The 19,932-nt window shown below is 35.7% G+C and overlaps 1 long non-coding RNA gene across 1 annotated transcript in view; it reads right to left on the bottom strand.

Annotated features, from left to right (window-relative positions):
* Positions 1-8,449, bottom strand: part of LOC111769725 (uncharacterized) — a 45,746-nt gene extending 37,297 nt beyond the window's left edge. Inside the window, exons 1-2 of the long non-coding RNA XR_011430337.1 lie at positions 8,262-8,449; positions 7,623-7,718 (exon numbers count right to left, since the gene is read on the bottom strand). This is a non-coding gene — a long non-coding RNA (uncharacterized lncRNA). The remainder of the gene's footprint in view (positions 1-7,622; positions 7,719-8,261) is intronic.
* Positions 8,450-19,932: the final 11,483 nt, after the last annotated feature.

Below are 19,932 nucleotides of genomic sequence, written 5' to 3'. Positions count from 1 at the left end.
AAATATGTAAAATCCAATAAAGTAAAATCCAATATCCAAAATCCAATAAAGTAAAAACTGGCATTAATTTATTGTGATGGAAGATGACATTTGCTATGTTGGTTATTTATTACATGCTATTATCTGGCAGTATTGTCCCATAAATGGTCATGTGATCAATCTGTACTTTGCTGAAAATATAAGCAATATTTACCTACCTGTATGTTTTAACTAAAATCTCTTACTATTGCTTTAATATATGAATCTTCTTCCAAATAACAAAATGTCCACTTTCTCAAATACATATTGGAAAGATGCTCCAAAGAGTCTTACATTTATTTTTGTCAAGCTTTTAAAATCAAACCCACTTTTGACAATCTGAGTTTTATTCACCTTCCTAATTCCATAATCATGGTCATGGCCCCATAGAATCAAACTGACTCCTTGTGCTTTTTCAGGCAAGCCACGTATCATTTCCCCGTTTCATATGAGTTATCGCAAAGACAAGATCTGCTCCTTAAGTTCTACTGCTATTTGGTTAGCAACTTCAACATAATCTTTATAGTTTACATTTAACTTATTAACTGTAGCCAAAGTATCTAGCTACTCTTCTTCCAATAATCCTATTAATCCAATTTTTATATTGTTCCAATTAACTATTTTTTTACTGCATCATGCCCAAGAGGTTCAGAAGTAAATCTGTGATAGACATTACTGAGAAGCCAAGTACAGTACATGTTTCATGTATTCTTCCAAAACATCCACACCAAAATCAAACTCATAGTTTCCTAAAAATAAAGATTGAAAATTAATTCACAAGAACGTTATTCCATTTTCACATTCAAATAGTGTGGTTCTCCAGATAGTAGAATTTCCTGTACTTACAAGACTGTATGTTAAGAGCATGCATCTTATCACACACTGTATTTAATTACCCCAACTTTGACTCACAAATGATAAAACTTGTAGAAGCCTTTATTCTACAGAAATTCTCTTTGTAAGTCAGGTAGTACTGCATTCTCAAAGAAATTCCCAGGTAGTGTGGAAAACTTGGGAAAAATGTAACAATGTGACTAATCCTAGATTAATAACATGCTAATTTAAAGATTATTTTTGGTCAGTGTAGGGACACTAGCCTACTTCATAAAAAAACTGATGTCTTTATTCCTAAAATCAATTTTTTTTAAAGATTTTATTTTTTTCCTTTTTCTCCCCAAAGCCCCCCAGTACATAGTTGTATATTCTTCGTTGTGGGTCCTTCTAGTTGTGGCATGTGGGACGCTGCCTCAGCGTGGTTTGATGAGCAGTGCCATGTCCGCACCCAGGATCCGAACCAACGAAACACTGGGCCACCTGCAGCGGAGTGCGAGAACTTAACACTCGGTCACGGGGCCAGCCCCCAAACTAAAATCAATTTTTGAAACAAATCATTCATTCTGTGAAGGATTAAGAGAAATCCTGATGTAGTTGCACAACATGTTTTGAAATAGTTGTCTGGCTTATGAAGTTATATAAGTAGTGATTTTGAAACTCAAAATCAGTGATTTTTTGAAATCACTAATATAAATTGCTATTAAAAGTAATCCTGTGGCATATTCCTTTGTAAGTGAAAAAAATACTCCAGCAACATAAATAATTTTTCACTGATTTAACTTTTCATCATTTAATATTTAAAGTATCAGTTTACATAAAGCAGGATGTTTGGACAATATAATAATAAAATTTATATGCATTTTTAAATTAATCAGCATGATATATGATACCAACCATTCAGGGAAAAATCAGGTGAAAACTAGTTTCACTCCTTCTGAAAATGTGTTGGCAAATGATGTCAGCTCATCCATACTTTTTTTTTAACTCAAAGATCTTTATGAATTATATTTGACTCTTAAACTCTATATACTCTTAGGGAATTCTATAATTGTGAAATTAGTTGAAAACTTTTATCACTGACAACTCTGGCACATCTCCCTCTTCCTTACAGCATTCATTGGGAAAATTATTTGGTGGGACCTTTAGTGGCAATGAAGTAATAGTTGAAGAACTATCTACAATTCCGTACAACAACAGTTTTGATGTTTGCAAATCTTATGAAGCTATAACAGTGGAACTAATAAGCAGTAATAGCAAGGTTGCACAATATAAGGTTAATATACAAAAGTCAATTGCTTTCCTAGGGGTTGGCCCCGTGGCCGAGTGGTTAAGTTTGCGCGCTCCGCTGCAGGCGGCCCAGTGTTTCGTTGGTTCGAATCCTGGGCGCGGACATGACACTGCTCATCAAACCATGCTGAGGCGGCGTCCCACATACCACAACTAGAAGGACCCACAACGAAGAATATACAACTATGTACCGGGGGGGCTTTGGGGAGAAAAAGGAAAAAATAAAATCTTTAAAAAAAAAAAAAGGTCAATTGCTTTCCTATATACTGTCAATGAACAAGTGGAATTTGAAATTAAAAACACAATACCATTTACGTTAGCACCCCCAAAAACAAAATACTTAGGTACGAATCTAACAAAATATGTATAAGATCTACATGAGGAAAACTACAAAACTCTAATAAACAAAATCAAAGAAGAACTAAATAAATGGATGAATATTCCATGTTCAGAGGTGGAAAGACTCAATATTGTCAAGATGTCAATTCTTCCCATCTTGATCTATAGATTCAATGCAAAACCAATCAAAATCCCAGAAAACTATTTTACGGATATCAACAAGCTTATTCTAAAGTTTATATGGAGAGGTAAAAGACCCAGAATACCCACCACAATATTCAAGGAGAAGAATAATGTTGGCAGGATGAAACTCCCAAACTTCAAGACTTACTATAAAGCTACAACAATCAAGACAGTGTAGTATTGATGAAATAGTAGACAAATTGATCAATGGAACAGAATAGAGAGCCCAGAAATAGACCCAATAAATATAGTCAACTGATCTTTGACAAAGGAACAAAGGCAACACAAGAGAGAAGAGATAGCCTTTTCAACAAATGGTGCTGGAAAAACATGAATCTAGACATAGACCTTACACCCTTCAAAAACATTAACTCAAAATGGATCACAGATCTAAATGTGAAATGCAAAACTACAGAACTCCTGGAAGATAACATAGGAGAAAATCTAAATTACCTCGGGTTTGGTGATGACTTTTTTAGATATGACACCAAAGTCATGATCCATGAAAGAAAGAATTAACAAGCTGGACTGCATCAAAATTAGTAATTTCTGCTCTATGAAACACACTGTTAAGAAAATGAGATGACCAACCACAGACTGGGAGAAAATATTTGCAAAAGATACATCTGATAAAGGATTGTTATCCAAAATATACAAACAACTCTTAAAGCTAATAGGAAAACAAGTTGATTGAAAAATGAGCCAAAGACTTCAATAGACACACCTCACCAAAGAAGATATGCAGATAACAAATAAGCAGAAAAGATCTCCACATCATATATCATCCAGAATATGCAAATTAAACAACGAGATACCACTACACATCTATAAGAATGGCCAAAATCTAGAACACTGACAACATCAAATGCTGACAAGGATGTAGAACAACAGGAACTCTCATTCATTACTTGGTGGGAATGCAAAATTTTACAGCCACTTTGAAAGACAGTTTGGCAGCTTCTTACAAAACTAAACATACTTTTACCATAGGATCCAGCAATTGTACTCCTTGGTATCTTCCCAAATGAGTTGAAAACTCATGTCCACACAAAAACGTGCACATGGATAGTTATAGCAGCTTTATTCACAACTGCTAAAACTTTACAGCAACCAAGATGTCCTTCAGTATGTGAGTAGATAAATAAACCGTGGTACATCTAGACAATGGACTATAGTGTGGTGCTAAAAACAAATGAGCTATCAAGCCAAGGAAAGATACAGAGGAAACTTAAATGCATAACTAAGTGAAAGAAGCCAATCATGAAGGCTACATATTGTATGATTCCAACTATACGACATTCTGGAAAAGGCAAAACTATGGAGAGAGTAAAAAGATCAGTGGTTGCAGGGGTTAAGTGAGAGGGAGGGATGAACATGTGAAGCACAGAGGATTTTTAGGATAGTAAAAGTACCCTTTATGATACTATAATGGCGGATATATGTTATTATACATTTATCCAAATCATAAAATGTACAACACCAAGAGTGAATCCTAATGTGAACTATGGACTTTGGGTGATAACGATGTGTCAATGTAGAATCATCAATTGTAGCAAATGCACCACTTTGGTGGGGATTTGCACGTGTGGGGTCAGGGGATATATGGGAAAACTCTGTAGCTTCACCTCAATTTTACTTTGAACCTAAAACTGCTCTAAAAAAATACAGTCTATTGGGCCAGCGCCGGTAGCCTAGTGGTTAAGTTTGGCATACTCCCCTTTGGCGGTCTGGGTTCAGTTCCTGGGCACGGACCTACACCACTCGTCTGTCAGTGTCCATGCTGTTGCAGCAGCTCACATACAAAAAGAGGAAGACTGGCAACAGATATTAGCTCAGGATGAATCTTCCTCAGCAAAAAGAGGAAGATTGGCAATAGATGTTAGCTCAGGGTGAGTCTTCCTCAGCAAAAAAAAAAAAAGAGCAAAAAGATATGACAATATAGATGCATAAGAGTCTGGTAGTTTGCCATAAACATTACAGTTTCATTGATTATAAATACGAGTAATCTCACTTAGAAGATAGTGACATGCAATTTCCCCTTTTATTACTATGGCATAATTATTGAACCTGAATACTAACACTGCATGACTTATGAAACAACTTAGGGTGCTGATGACCTTAAAAACAATAAATATCATGCAAATGAATACCTTCATTCATACACTCAATAAATACTATTGAGAAACTCCTACATGCAAGGTATTATTCTTGGTGTTAGACATGCAGCAGGTATAACACAGACAAAAATCTCTCCCTTCATGGAATGAGGGGAGACAGGCAATAAACAAAGTAACTAGGTAAAATAAATCCTCTATTAGAAAGAAGCTAATAAGTGTTATGGAAAAAAGTAAGATAAGAAAGGCAAATAGAGTGCCAAGGTAGAGGGGATAATCTGAAATAGCTTCCTCAGAAGAGGCCTCTCTGAGATGACATTAAAGCAAGGAGAGCCATCCATGTGAATATCTTGGAGAAGAGCTTCCCAGGCAGAGGGAATAGCAAAAGCATAGACTTCAAGTAAAAATATAGCTGGTGTGATTGAGGAATAGAAAAAATGCCTGACGAACAGCTGCAGCAGAGTGACACAGCAGTAGTAGATGAAATCAAAAAGGTAATGGGCAGCTAGATCAGATAGGATCTGGTTGGCCAAGAAGACTGATGTTTCCTCTGAATAGGTTCAGGAGATACTTGTGGTTTTTGTCTAGAAAATGACAGTACCGGACATTTTGAAAGCTCTCCCTGATGAGAATGGACTGTAGGAGGGCAAGAGCAAAAGCAAGGAAACCACTAAGAGGATATTGTAATAATCCAGAAAAGAGGTGCTTGGAGCAGGGTCATAAAGCAGAGGTAACAAAGTAGATAGACTCTGGGTATTTTTGGAGGGAACAGTCAATACAGATCTGTTGGCAGACTGGTTTCAGGGTGTAAGAGAAATGACTTACAAGAATGAATCCTAAGATTTTTGGCGTGAGCAACTGGAAAGATGAAGTTGTATTAACTAAGAAAGGGCACAACTATGTAGAAGAATGCTGTGTTGAGGAATCAGGAATTAACTTTGGATCTGTTAAATATGGAAGTCCAGGTGTCAATTAAGCAGTTAATCAGGTCTAGAGTTGAGGGGAGAGTCTAGGTTGAATGTATGATTTTTGAGGTAACAAACAAATAGGATTTGAAGCCAGAAATTTGGATGAGATGACAAAGGGAGTAAATATAGATAGAGAGGAGAAAGAGGAACTGATTCTTGGAATGGTCCAATAATAAGAGGTTGGAGAGATGAGCAACACAAAAGAGATAAAGGAGCAGCAACCAGTTTGAGTGGAAGAAAATGAGGAGAATATGGTATTCTAAAAACCAAATGAAGAAAGAGTTTCAGGGAGAATGCAGTGATTGTCTCTGTCAAACGCTGCTGATAAGTCAAAATAGGTGAAGACTGAGAACTGACTATTGGCTATATTGACTATAGCATCATCACGGTCACAGAGGACCTTGAAAAGCACATACCAAAACTTCACCTCAGTTTAAATATGTTAGTTTTTCCTTGATTTTTTAACTCAGGACTCATATACCAAGGAAAGTATCCATGCCTGAATTAAGGAAATTGCAGGAAGGTAGACGCGGAATGAAAAGACATCTGACTTTCTTCTGGGCCAGTATTTACTAAACTGTACTCTGTGAAATCCTTGTTCTTCAGGATATTAACAGATCCTACATAATTCTTCCATCAAGTTTTGGAACCAAGGGGTAAGCGAAAGTTAAAGTGCTTTCTTTATTCATGAACTTCTCTGCATCTTTAATATACTATAATATACAGTTCATATCTCCAAAAGAGGGGTATACTAAAAAACAGTGTTTTGTAAAATCATTTGAAAATGGAACTTTTTTATGCAAAATACCTTGTGGTAATAATGTTTTATAAAAAATATTTTGGAGAAATGTTAATTCTATTCCTTGCACAAAAGTGAAAAAGAAAATCAAAATTCTATTACTGTTTAAGCCACTGTATATGAATTACTCTGTATAAATAAACTACTCTATATAATTTCTTTCAATACTAAAATCTACCCTACCTCAACAATGTGCCAAGCCCCTTAAATACAATCCCCTTTCAGAACCCTCATGTTCCTAAGAAAATTCCACTTCGTAACAAGATTTATGTTTTATTTGGACATTAGACTTTTTTTAAAAGTAGCCAAAGACTGTAGTTCACTTCAGATATAAAGTTTAGCTACCACAAACTTGAATTTAGATATTAACGCTATGTTTGAAATTTAAAAGTGACTTTTAGCTATATATTTTTAAAAGATGGGTAGGTTACTGTTGCCTGGTTAGCCAGGCTCCCAAATGCCTGACCGCTTTCAATGTACCTTGGTAGCTCATCCCTTAATACCTAGTCACTTTCATTAAAAGCCAAAATGAAATGAACTGAACTAAAAAAAGGAGAGACCAATGACCAACTCTTTGGAACAACCTGGTTGTTCAAGAGTAGATGGAACATATAATGTCACTATCATCACCATTGACCCTTCCTGAGGGAAATGCTTTTACTGCCCCCAAACAGAGGGTGACAGACTGTTCCCTGGGAACCCACAGGCCATAGGAACAACTCCAACTCCAATTCCCCTTCATCAGCTTGCACTAAATTCTAACTTAGCACAACAATGGTAAAAGAAGAAAGAAAAGCAGCAAAACTTACCAGAGCAGGGAACAATAATCAGAAGAATCTTCTCACAGCAGAGATTAAAATTTTGACAAAACATTTCTCCAAGAATTAAAAAATAAATAAAAGGAAGTTTACAAAGCAGGAATTTTTAAAATGTAGGAGAGAGATGGTAATAAAACAAGAGGAAATGGTAACAGTATGTATAATCTGTTCCTTTTGTGAAAAGGGGGGAAATAAGCATTTATATTCATATTTGTTTAGATATATACGTAAAGAAATCTAGGAAACTCAGAAGAAAGGTTACCTGAGGGGAACAGGAATCTCGCAGAAGGGGCCAACAGGAGAGAGATTTTTACTCTATAATTAAATTTTTCGGCCATTGAACCATGTGAAATATTACCTATATGAAAAAGTTAAATAAATATGTTAATAAAATTAGTAACACTTTATGAAAATGCTAATTAAGATTTCCAAGGGAACAGTTCGTTTCAGTCATTAGTAAACCTAAAAGGAACTACAGTTGAGTTTTGTCTCTCCACACATAGCAATGATCATAATAATCATCTACTGAGACTTTCATATGCTACAAGTTTAATTCAGAAATACATTACTATAAAGGTAATATTGATTCCACTAATTTTGAATGTGTATTAGATTTTAGAACTGATGTTTATATTTTAACATCTACGATAAAAGTACAGAGCAAACAATATATTATGAGGGCATAGCTCAAACTACTAAGAACAAAATTTATTGATTTTGTTCATGCTACTGTATTCTGCTTGAAGTCAGAAACCACGTGTTCATACTGTATTTAACAGACATTCAATTCTTGTTTAGCTAAGAAAGAAAAGGTCTCAAGACAGCCTTGTAAGTCTTCTATTTATCAAAACTCTATCAAGGAATGCTTTATATTATGTGTGCTTTTAATAAATAAAATTACCTTTTTAGGGGCTGGCCCCGTGGCCGAGTGGTTAAGTTCGCGCGCTTCGCTGCAGGCGGCCCAGTGTTTCGTTGGTTCAAATCCTGGGCGCGGACATGGCACTGCTCATCAAACCACGCTGAGGCAGCGTCCCACATACCACAACTAGAAGGACCCACAACAAAGAATATACAACTATGTACTGGGGGCTTTGGGGAGAAAAAAGGAAATAAAATAAAATCTTTAAAAAAAAATTACATTTTTAAATGCTCTACAATTTCAAAATGAAATGTACTACTGAATTTCATCACCTTGGTAACATGAAGTTCCATTAAAATGCAGTGCTATCAATTAATATCTAAGAATTAAAGCAATAAATGGAAACAAATTAAATAATTCAACCCAACAAATCAAAGCGGTGTGCCCCACTAACAGTTTACAGATAAAAAAAATTTAATCTTAAAGAAAATGTTACTTTCTATGGGGATAAAATAGGCAATACCAAAATGCTATCAATTTTCAAGTTCTGGGGTACACTTTAAAAAACTCTTATCAGTGAACTGTTTGATTGATGTTCCAACCCAAAACTCAGTTTGATTTATTTATACTAAGTGAAACTATATAGCCTAAATAATTCCCATAATCAGGTTACATTATAACTATTCTCAACACTTTCAGAGTATAATATAATACATGAAGTGGAACGTGCAGTCCTTGAAAACTAAATTTGCAAAACATTTTAATGAGGTGGTGTACCGGATATCTTCAATAGGCTCCTCCAGATTCACTCCCTTTTGCTACCCTGCTTTGGGCTCAGGTAGGCCAATCTCTATGGACTGCATCAACTGGCTCTCTTACCTACTGGCTTCTTATTGTATTAAACTAACGATAGAAAAAGGAAGAAACTTAAGCAGAAGAGGTTGGGGAAGACAGCAGGTCAAAGTGTTTATTCACCAGACTCTCTCCTCCTTTCTGAGTCAGTGTAGACTGGTCACAACCCTCTACTGAAGGTCATGGCTTCAATCAGCTGATCTTTCCCCAGAATCCTCCCTCTCCTTTCCAAGCTTAGAGCTGCCTCCTTATACTATCCTCCATACTAGTATTGTCTAATAGAAATACAATGCAACCAATGCATGTAATTTTAATTTTTCTAGCAGCCACATTTTAAAAAGAAAAAGAGATAATTGGTTTTAATATATGTCATCTATTTAACACACTATATCCAAAATATTATTGTTTCGACATGTAATCAATCTAGAAAATGACTAATGAGATATTTTACATTCTTCAGTTCTCATACTGTCTTAGAAATCCATTGTATATATTAAACTTACAGCACACCTGAGTTCAGACTAGCCACATTCTAAGTGCTCAATACTGTACTATCCCTTCTTTATGGTTTCCCTCCCCCTCCCCACACCTTTGTAAATAGTGTTTTTATCAAACTCTCCTCGAATTACCCACGTGGATTTGTCATCTATTTCTGCCAGGATGAAATTGATATACATGGGGGAAATGCTTGATATAATGTTCAAAATAAAGTAGAATGTGAAATTATACAATTATAGTACAATCTCAATTACATGAAAAATCCACCTAAAAGAAACTGCAAGGAAATCTCGTAACATGTCAACCTAAAGTGATAGAATTATGAGCAATTATTTTCTGTTTCTTGGTACTTTTCTATACTCTTCAAATTGCATTAAATTCACAAAAAAAATTTAAAATGTCAAAACAAAAACCCAATATAATATTTAGCAACATTGATAAGCTGACTATAACCAACAGGGATTGACTATTAGTTCTCACCTTCTTACAATAAAACCCACCCCAAAAAGGCCTATAAAAAGGAAATTGAAATCAATCAAATATATGTTTATGGTATAAACAGAATGTCAAATAACTCTTATAGGAAATCTATACATTCCTCAGAAAGAGGAGTCAAACAGAAATGCTCAGACTCTGCCACTAGTACACCGAGTTTTCAGTATTCACAGCTCCCTTCCATGTTTGGACTAAAATAAGTAACCAAATTTAGAATGGATTTAAATGTGGAATGTTTCTAGGTTCTAACTTCTAAATCCACATGTTAATGAGTTCAGAAATATCCCTTAGTCTGTAGCAGACAAAAAAAAGAACATAATAAGTAGGTAAAAGTGAAAAAGGTGCACTTAAATCCTATGACTGATTTGTGCCTCTTTTCCTTCATTCGTTTTCTTCTCTGTCAGCCAAAGAAACAAAGGGAAGGATGGAACAAATGATAGGATTATATGTAATCACTTCCTTCTCTAACTATTTGGCCTTTCCATCCTACCTACTCTTACAATAGATAGTCCCTAATATCTGTCTACAATATTTCAATATTCTTTTGTTTCCCAGATCAGCCTCTCCAAGCCCCATTTAATGTCCGGTTTTATAGTAATAACAAAAAAGTCAGAATCAACTTAAATATCTAATAATAGATTAGTTAAATAATAACACGTCATCCACTGAATGGCACAAATAAAAATCTTGCCATATACAAATCAAACGTAGATTTGATTACAAATTTTCAGATTCATTGAACATCCTGTTAATCAGCTCCCAAATGCTCCACCTCAGTGCCTACAAACTGATAAATAAGATTATTCAACTCTTCTTACATCAAATAATCTAAAGGTAGTATATATTGAAATTCATAAATTTCAGATAAGAATAAAAAGGATATCTTGCAAATACTTATCAAAGACTGCAAATCTACTCCCAATTCTTTTTAAAAAGGAATCATATGCTTTCCTTTTGTTTTTAAACTAAAACTGAAGGATTTAAGCAGTCACCACTAAAAATCAAAAGCGGATTCAGTAAACTAAACTTTTTCACAGCTGTTGCAAATCTAAAAAAAAATAATTTTATGTGCTGTAATTTTAAGCCCTTATCAAAAACAATTAAAATTATTTTAAACAGCAACATGAAGATTTTTTGTTAAAATTAGAATAAAAATGAAAGTAGAACATACAAAAATGTTTTAAACAAGATCATTTCCTAAAACCAACATACCTTACCTTTTAGCATATTTGCACTCTGAAAGGATAAGCTCAGAAACAAATTTCTTAAATCAATTATATTTTTCATTTAAATATGAAATATTTACCACAGAAGATGTCCTCAAATTATAATTTGAAATCCTTTAAAATCCTTTATAGCATATAGGAAAACTCAAGTTATGCTGAAAAATACAAATACTTAAATACAAATTATGTCCCCTGGGAGCAAGAGGAAAGGAGACTTGCCTTTTGTCTTCCTGGGTCCTTTAAATTAAATTTATTCCATCAAGTTTGATGCAAAATAATGCCTCTCCTGCAGCCTTATAATCTAATGTTCCAATGGTAAACAGATCCCCTCAACCTCATTACTGAATACTTCCTTCACACTATTGCCTCTCCTTGCTTTTCATTGCAATCTGAACTTCTCCTGAGGAAAGCATTTACTATGCTAGCCCTCTCTGGTGGTCACTACTCATTCTCTGTTTCCCCATAATGAACAGGATAGGGAGTGAGGGGAGTAGGGAGAAGAGAGACAGGCACTCCTGAATGCTAATTTCAGACTGGAGAAAAAGTTCTCCTCCTTTTTAAGCTTCAGAGTATCTGAATCCACCACTCTCCACGCTGGTGGGTTCTGTCATATTCAATAACAGCCTTAGCTTTGGGGATCAACCTGTATAGTTTAAAAAAATCCATCCCAGTGATTCTGATTTGCCATTTTCCCCAATGAAAACCACCATTTACTCCCCGACATTCACCTGGCTTACATCTTTCCTTTCACTCCATATTCTGCCATCATCTTGGTGACTTTAACATCCATGTAGAAGCTTTAGTTGGCTCTTCAACTTCAATGACCATCTCCAGTCCCTCAAAAACTCGCTGTTGTGACCACATTTGCCATCACCTAGAATAACTCCACTTCCTAAATTCATCTTTAATTCTAATTTCTCACTCTGTGACCCAAATCTCCGTTTGTTTCAGCTTTATCATTCCCCTGCTGCTTCTATGTAAGCTTTTAAACATCATTAATACTTCTAGTCCCTGGTTTCTCACATTTCTCATAATTTAGCAGTTTCTTCCTTGGCTCATTTCCATCCCAGACAGCAGAACCCATCTCTTCCACTACCTTCTTGTCAATACCCTGAAATTTCTCACACTCTTGGCCTACTTGTGCCTATCTACCACGTTCAGCCTCAAACCACCATTCTTGAGCCAATTTAAACATATGATACCTCTGCTCCTGTCCCCTACCCTCTAACTCTCCACAGCAGCAATTTCAAATGTTCTTGAATCCCACAATCTGCTCTCCAAGCCTATTCCTCACCAGCCTCCTCTAGACTCTGATCCATCATTTAATTGCTCTCTCCCTGGAATTTTTGAGTCTCTCCATGTATGTGTGTGTGCGCCAATTCCTCTTCAAACCCTATAGACACACTCCAGTATCTCTCTTCCTAGCCTTCCTTAACACAATACACACCCCAGATCAGTGCTGTTTAAAGAATGGTCCATGGACCAAAGCTGATCCATGAACTGTTTGCTACTGGTCTTTGAGGAGATAAGAAACTTCCACCAGATTGTAAAATAGCTACATCAACTAAAATCTCTGGTTAGTTCAATTGACAATATCTCCCTAGTCCTTATTTCTCTACCTCTCCTTTCATTTCACATCTTAGTAATCCTCTCGATATTATGTTGTTTCATGCTTTCAAGTCTTTTCTCTTACAAGGGCCATCTACTGAGAATGCCTTTCTACTTCTTCCCTCTTACTCTTCTATTAAGATTTAGCCAAAGCTCCACTTCTTCCGAAGCAGTAACTCCACGATCACTTAGGATAGATTTGATGTTCCTTCCCCACACTCACATAATATCAAAGGCAGATCTCTACTCCAGCACTTTCCATATTTATTATAATTATCTGCTTGGACTAAATACCCTTTCCCCCATCTCCTACAGGGGATGCCTTGAAATGACTTTCTTACTCATTTTTCTAGCTCAGCTTTTAGTAAGGTATCTGGCAACTGATAAATGTTTTATGAATGAATAAATCTGCTATTTTCTCCAAACCCCATGATCTCTATTTTTTCATTCTCAGGTGACCTTCCTTGTGGTTAAAAAAAAAAGAAAAAGGAAATTAAGCAGAATTCCCCAGTTTGATATCCACTCCCTGCTTTATATTTTTATCTCTATATTTCTTCTCTGACTACCTACCAATCATCCATCTACAGTTAATTCCTTCAACCGTGATTTTCTTCCCATTCCCTCTGTCATATCTGAGATCTTGCTCCATCAGTTAACATGCTCTCTCCCTCATTCCTCTTTCTACTGTCTCCTTGACCTTGACATACAAATATATTAAAGGCATTCTAACATTCAAATTAATTACCCACCTACTCCTACCCCACACCCCAGCCACTGCTCTTTCTCATTACCTTCAAATATATCCAGTGCAATGTGGAATCTACCCCTACCATTGCAATTAAACTGCTCTGGAAAATGTCACTAACTTCTCCCTCATCACCCACATCCAATTTTCACCACTCAAGTCTATTTTATGGGTTAAAATCTTTCTCAAAACCATCAAATTCTCTCCATTCTCTCTAATCTGATTCAGGCCCCCATCATCGGTATGGCCTCCTAAAATAACCTCATAACTGATCTACCTACTTCCAGTTTCCCTCTTCCCAGCCAACGCACCTTGTTGCTGCTTGAGTATCTTTTCTAAAAATACATCTTTAGGTACATCTTTACTACGTCTTTAGAACGTAAAATTTTTCAACAGCTATCTAACTACATATAAAACTACCTTTTAACTTTTTTGACAATCAAAGATCTCTTCAAGAAGCTAATAAATGCTTCTGATTCTCTCTCAGAAAATTACATATACATAAATACAATTTTGCATACAACCCCAGACACTTGAAGAACACACATGCTCATTCACGGACACACAGAATTTTAAAAGGTAAGATATACCCAGTTCCCACATCTCTTTCTAGCTTATCTTCTCCTTCAAAATGCACTCTAGTCACAGAGACCTTGAAGAAACTCTCCCAAAACTCCATTTTGTATGTGTTGTTCCTTCAAAACTAGAGTACCCTTTCCCAACCCAATTTAGGAAACTCTTACTTGTTCCCTAAGACTCAGTTTAAGGGCTGCTAGCTCCATGAAACCTCCTGACATCCTCATGATAACTGTATTATGGTATTTAATCTATGTACGTGTCTTTCCCCCATCCTCTAAGACTATTAAGCTTTTAAGAACAAATAATTTTGTCTTAGTCATCTTTAAATTCCCAGTGCTTTATAGAATGCCTAGCACTCAGTCTATATCCAATAAATATATCCTGAATTTAATTCCTCTGTTACAAAATTAATCCACTCACATGTTCTCCACTACAGTCTACATTCTTATATGATTCCCAAATCAAAATCCCAGTCACCAAATATTTAGTGATACCAGTCACTGTGCTATAGAAAATATAAGGAAGTCTAGCTAAACTTGAGCTTAAAAAATCCATTTGGGGACTAAATAGGACTTCTGTTCTCAGGTAGAACATAGTAAGTAGTAGCAGATCACATTCCCATGACAATGAAGAAAAAAATTATATAAGGCCTCAGAGAACTAAGGAAGTAAAAAGAATCAATTGAATTGAAATCCAGGAAGTAGAGGACCTTTCTGAGGTAAGCCAGTCATCAATGGCTGTTTTCTTCTCTGGGGGATGTTTTTCAATTATGGATGGTTGAGGGAAGAGGACTGAGCTTGGCCCTTAGAAAAGGAGTTTTCTAGGGGAAAAATAAACCAGCAATGTTTTTTCCAATCATATAGAGCTAGTGTCACAATTTGAAAATTTCAGAAGTCCTTAATGTGTGGCTAATTTATCACAATATGGTTGCTACATTCTGTTGCTACCTAGAAGGGTAGGGAACATCGAAAAGGTGGAATGAAATTTCTTGCAGTTTCATGGTAGCTAGAACATTAAATTCTACTAGAGGAATGATGCCTGCCAAATCTGTAAACAGTATAGGATGGGAGGCCAAAAGTGCAAAGTTCCAAAGAGCAGACTGAATCTCCTAGTCTTTCAAGCCTAATGAGATGAAGACCCACCCAGCAGGTTCTCAATCAAAAGTCCAGAAAAGATACCTGAGGAACGAGGAAGAACCAAATGTAGACTGGATTTTGCTAAAAGTGCAATCAAAAGTGACTCAGCTTTTAGGACTGAAGTAATTAGCTCCTCATCTTATCTATATGATCAACAAACAGAAAATCCATTTCTGGAAAAAGAAAGCATCATATAGAGCTTCTACAGTTCCTTTATATATAATGTCTGGCATGCAACAAAAATATTGCTAGACATGTGAAAAGGGTCAAAACCAACATCAACTAAATCAACAAAATAAACGGAATTATAGAACTTCAAAATACAATATAAGTGAACTTGAGGACAGATCCATAGAAAAATACTCAAACTGAAGTATAGAGAAAAAAGAATGGAGGGAAAACAAGGCAGCATATATAAGACATGTGAAAAAACTTTTTATTAAAAAGTCTAACATAGGGGCTGGCCCCATGGCCGAGTGGTTGAGTTCGCGCACTCCGCTGCAGGTGGCCCGGTGTTTTGTTGGTTCGAATCCTGGGTGCGGACATGGCGCTGCTCATCGGGCCACGCTGAGGCAGTGTCCCGCATGCCACAGCTAGAAGGACCCACAACGAAGAATATACAACTATGTACCGGGGGGCTTTGGGGAGAAAAAGGAAAAAAATAAAATCTTAAAAAAAAAAAAAAGTCTAACATATAGGTAATAGGAATACCAGAAGGGGAGGAGAAAGAGAATGGATCAGAAACAATATTCAAAGAGATATGACCAATAATTTGCCAAAGCTGATTAAAGATACCCACCCACATATTCAAGAATCTCAGTGAACCCCAAGAAAGATAAAAACAAAGAAAAGTACACCTTGGCACATCATAGTCAACCTGCTAAAAACCAAAGACAAAGAAAAAAATTTAAAGTGGGGCAGGAGTTGCAGTGGTGGTGGTGGTAGGAAACATTATTGATTGCAAACATTTAAACATAAACTTTGGAAGCCAGAAAACAGTGGAATGGCAATTTTAAAGTGCTGAAAGAAAAAAACCCCTGCCAACCTAAAATTTTATAGTCAACAAAAAATTATTCAAAAATGAAAGTAAAATAAGAACATTTGTAGACAAAAGCTGAGAATATCATTGCTATTAAACCTGTATTACCATAAATATTACAGAAAATTATTCAGACTTAAAGAATGATTCCAGGTGGATGCATTAAACGACAGGTAGAAGTTAAGAGCACTGGAACAGATAAATATGTGACTAACAATTTTTTTAAATTGACTAAAAGAAAAATATTAATAATGTCATGCACAAACTATAACATATGTGCAGGTAAAATACAGGACAATAATTACATAAAGGACAGAAGAGGGTAATTAAAGTTCTTTAAGTTTCTTACATTGTTCATGAATTACTAGAAGTACTAATTTGTGATAGACTATAATAAACAAAGGACACACATATTACATGTAAATTCATTAAACATGCCAATTAAATAAAAGAGGTCTGCAGACTGGATTAAAACAAAAAACAAACCCTACTATAATCTGCTTCCAATAGATATATTTTAAATACAAGGTTACCAAAAGTTGACAGAGATGGCAAACGATGTACTACACAAACACTAACCAAAGGAAAGCTGATGTAACTGTATTACTATAAGAAAAAGGTAGACTTTAAAGCAAAAGCATTGCTATAGATAAAGAGGTATACTTTTTAATGATTAAAGCATTGATTCAACAGAAAGACATAAAAATCCTACCTTTGTACACTGTCTCAAACAAAGCCATATCTAAATAAGTGCATGGGCAGAGAAATAACTCAGTGAGCACTGCAAAAAGCCATGGTAACATGTCATCCCCAAAATAAAATAATTTTCAGAACCCAAACATAAATTCATGGAAGACTGTGATCAACCTGATAAAGAATTCAAAATAGCCATCATGAAGAAAGTAAATGAGCTACAAGAAAATTCAGACAGGCAGTTCAATGAGCTCAGGAATAAAATCATTGAACAGAAGAAATACTTTACCAAAAAGATGCAAACTCTAAAAAAAACCCAAACAAATTCTGGAGCTGAACAACTCAGTAAATGAGACGGTGAATGCATAATAAAGCATTGGAAATAGAGTAGACCACGTGGAATAGAGAATTAGTGAACTCAAAGATAAAAAACCTAGAAATGATGCAGGGAGAAGTAGAGAGAGAACTTTTTAGAAGATTTTTTTTTAGAATGTAGAAATTCTATGAGAATTATCTGACTCCATTAGAAAACCTTCATAGGGATAATGTATATCCCAAAAGGAAAAGAGAGAGAAAGGAGCAGAGAGCTTATTTTAAAAAAATAGTAGCTAAGAACTTCCCAAACTTGGGGAAAGAACTGGATATACAAATCCCAGAAGCTAATAGAACACCCAGTTATCTCAAAGCAAAAAGACCTTCTCCAAAACACACGATAATAAAATTGTCAAAAGTCAATGACAAAGAAAGAATATTAAAGGCAGCCAGGGGATAAAAACCAGAAACCTACTAAGGGAACCCCCATTAGGTTATAAGCAGGCTTCTCAGAAGAAACTCTACAGCCAGGAAAGAGTGGAATGATATATTCAAAATAGTGAAAGATAAAAACTGTCAGCCAGGAATACTTTATCCTGCAACGTTAGCTTTCAGATATGAGGGAGAAATAAAGGTTTTCCCAAACAAACAAAAGCTGAGGGGGTTCATCACCACGGTAAAACATATTGACAACACCGATTCCATTTTGTAAGCTGGAATCCATCTTTTTAAGAAAATATGAAACTGCGCTGACCTTGCTGACTTGCCAAAAGGGAGTTATTTGCTGAGAAAGGACTTCTTGGAGTACTGTGGAAAAATATACTTTTTCTGGTAACAACAAGACACCCTTGAGTAAGCCAATGAATTGTACCATATATTTGCCCCTGTAACAAACAACTGAGGTAATTGTTCTGGCCTCTCCATTTTGCTAATAAAAACTCCTGACTTTTATTTCTCATAGGGACATTTTTCTGAACGCTTCCAGAAACTATGTTCCAAGAATTGTAATTCTAGGACCCCAAACAAACATTCTCCTTTTGTTTTGCTGTTGCCTCTTTTTTCTAAGCTGACATATTTAGTGTCAGAGACCTGGGATCCAAAGTGACTTTCCATCTATTTCCAGCACCACTATTGGTTTAGAGCAGTGTCTGCATGAACCTCTTGTGCTCTATCATCTCCCTGGCAGCTCTGGGCCCAGGTAGTGAGTTCCAAACTTCCCACCTTGGTTGAGGTTCTGGCCTTTATTCTGGGTATCTTTTGGAACCAGTTTAAGAGAAATTACCTTCTCTTTTGGTGAGTACGTGCCTGTGGTAAGTATAAAGTCTATGAGCGTTACGGGGACTCAACCTCCATTTGGGGCTCCTGCTGGAACTGTAACAGGAAATACACAGTCTAGGACTGCCGTGGGAACTCAACCTCCATTTTGGGCTCCTGCTGGATTTACGTTTAAAAATTATGGGCATTTGGCATACAGGTTTTTAGAGAAATGGCACTGGTACACCAAGGATGATTTAAAACTTGCTTGGCCCCAGTGGGACTTATTTGAATTAGCTAAATTAGTTTATTTGCTTCATAGTTAGAAAATAAAACATCAAAAACTAAGCAAGTAGAAGAGGTGAACTTTGGATAATTTGGAATTGTAATCATCACTCTGGGCAAACCTTATTTCAAATAAATCCACCTTAAGGGACACCCTTAAAAGAGAGGGCTCGAAATCTCCCAGAGACATCAGAATGCATTCTTTGATTGGTATGCAGAAGCTTCTAAAAGTCAAAATGACTTAAAAACAGCTCTAAAAAGGAAGCTTACAGCATGCAAATAGATAAATAAATAAAATCTTTACTAAAAATCTTTGGCCACCTGAGCAAGTAATCTTCACTTAGTCCCCCTGCCAGAAACACAATTTGGATCCAACTATTCTTTTGAGTTTTGTACTAGAAACATGGCTAAAGTTTTGAAAGATCTCTTTGTGTCTGTCTGTATGTCTATGTCTCTCTCTCTCTCTCCACATATATATACATGATATTTTTATACCTCCAGATGGTATTGCCAAATTAAACATGTATATAAATTAAATATTCCTAAAACTGTCAGAAATATAGAAACTAACTCAAATGTGATTTGAGTTCACATGATCTGAGATAATCTTTGATAAATAAAAGATAGTTTAATAAAACAATAAAAAAAGGAACGTCTTCAGAGTTATCAATATTGAATGTAAGCACACATACAACTTTTTCTACCTGGGTTTACTGGTTGGGTGGGCTTGTGCTACTTCTGTTGCAAAATTTGTTGGCAGGGGGAATGACTTGAGATAATGACTAACTAATGTCTAATCCAAACATAATTGTTAAAAACAAGTGTTTAAATAAATGTAAATAAGATAAAAGTTTATACCATCTTAAACTAAGTAATGAATATTCATTGAATATCTAAATCATTTCCAGATAGGACGGTATACTGAGACATTGATTGCTAACCATAAGTTTATCTAGTTTTAGCTTTTTAAGTTTTCTTACAGAGAGATAAA

The sequence above is a fragment of the Equus caballus genome, chromosome 21, assembly GCF_041296265.1.
Source record: "Equus caballus isolate H_3958 breed thoroughbred chromosome 21, TB-T2T, whole genome shotgun sequence".
Taxonomy (NCBI): domain Eukaryota; kingdom Metazoa; phylum Chordata; class Mammalia; order Perissodactyla; family Equidae; genus Equus; species Equus caballus.
Note: the sequence above shows the minus strand (reverse complement) of the source record. Positions and strands in the feature narration are given on the sequence as shown.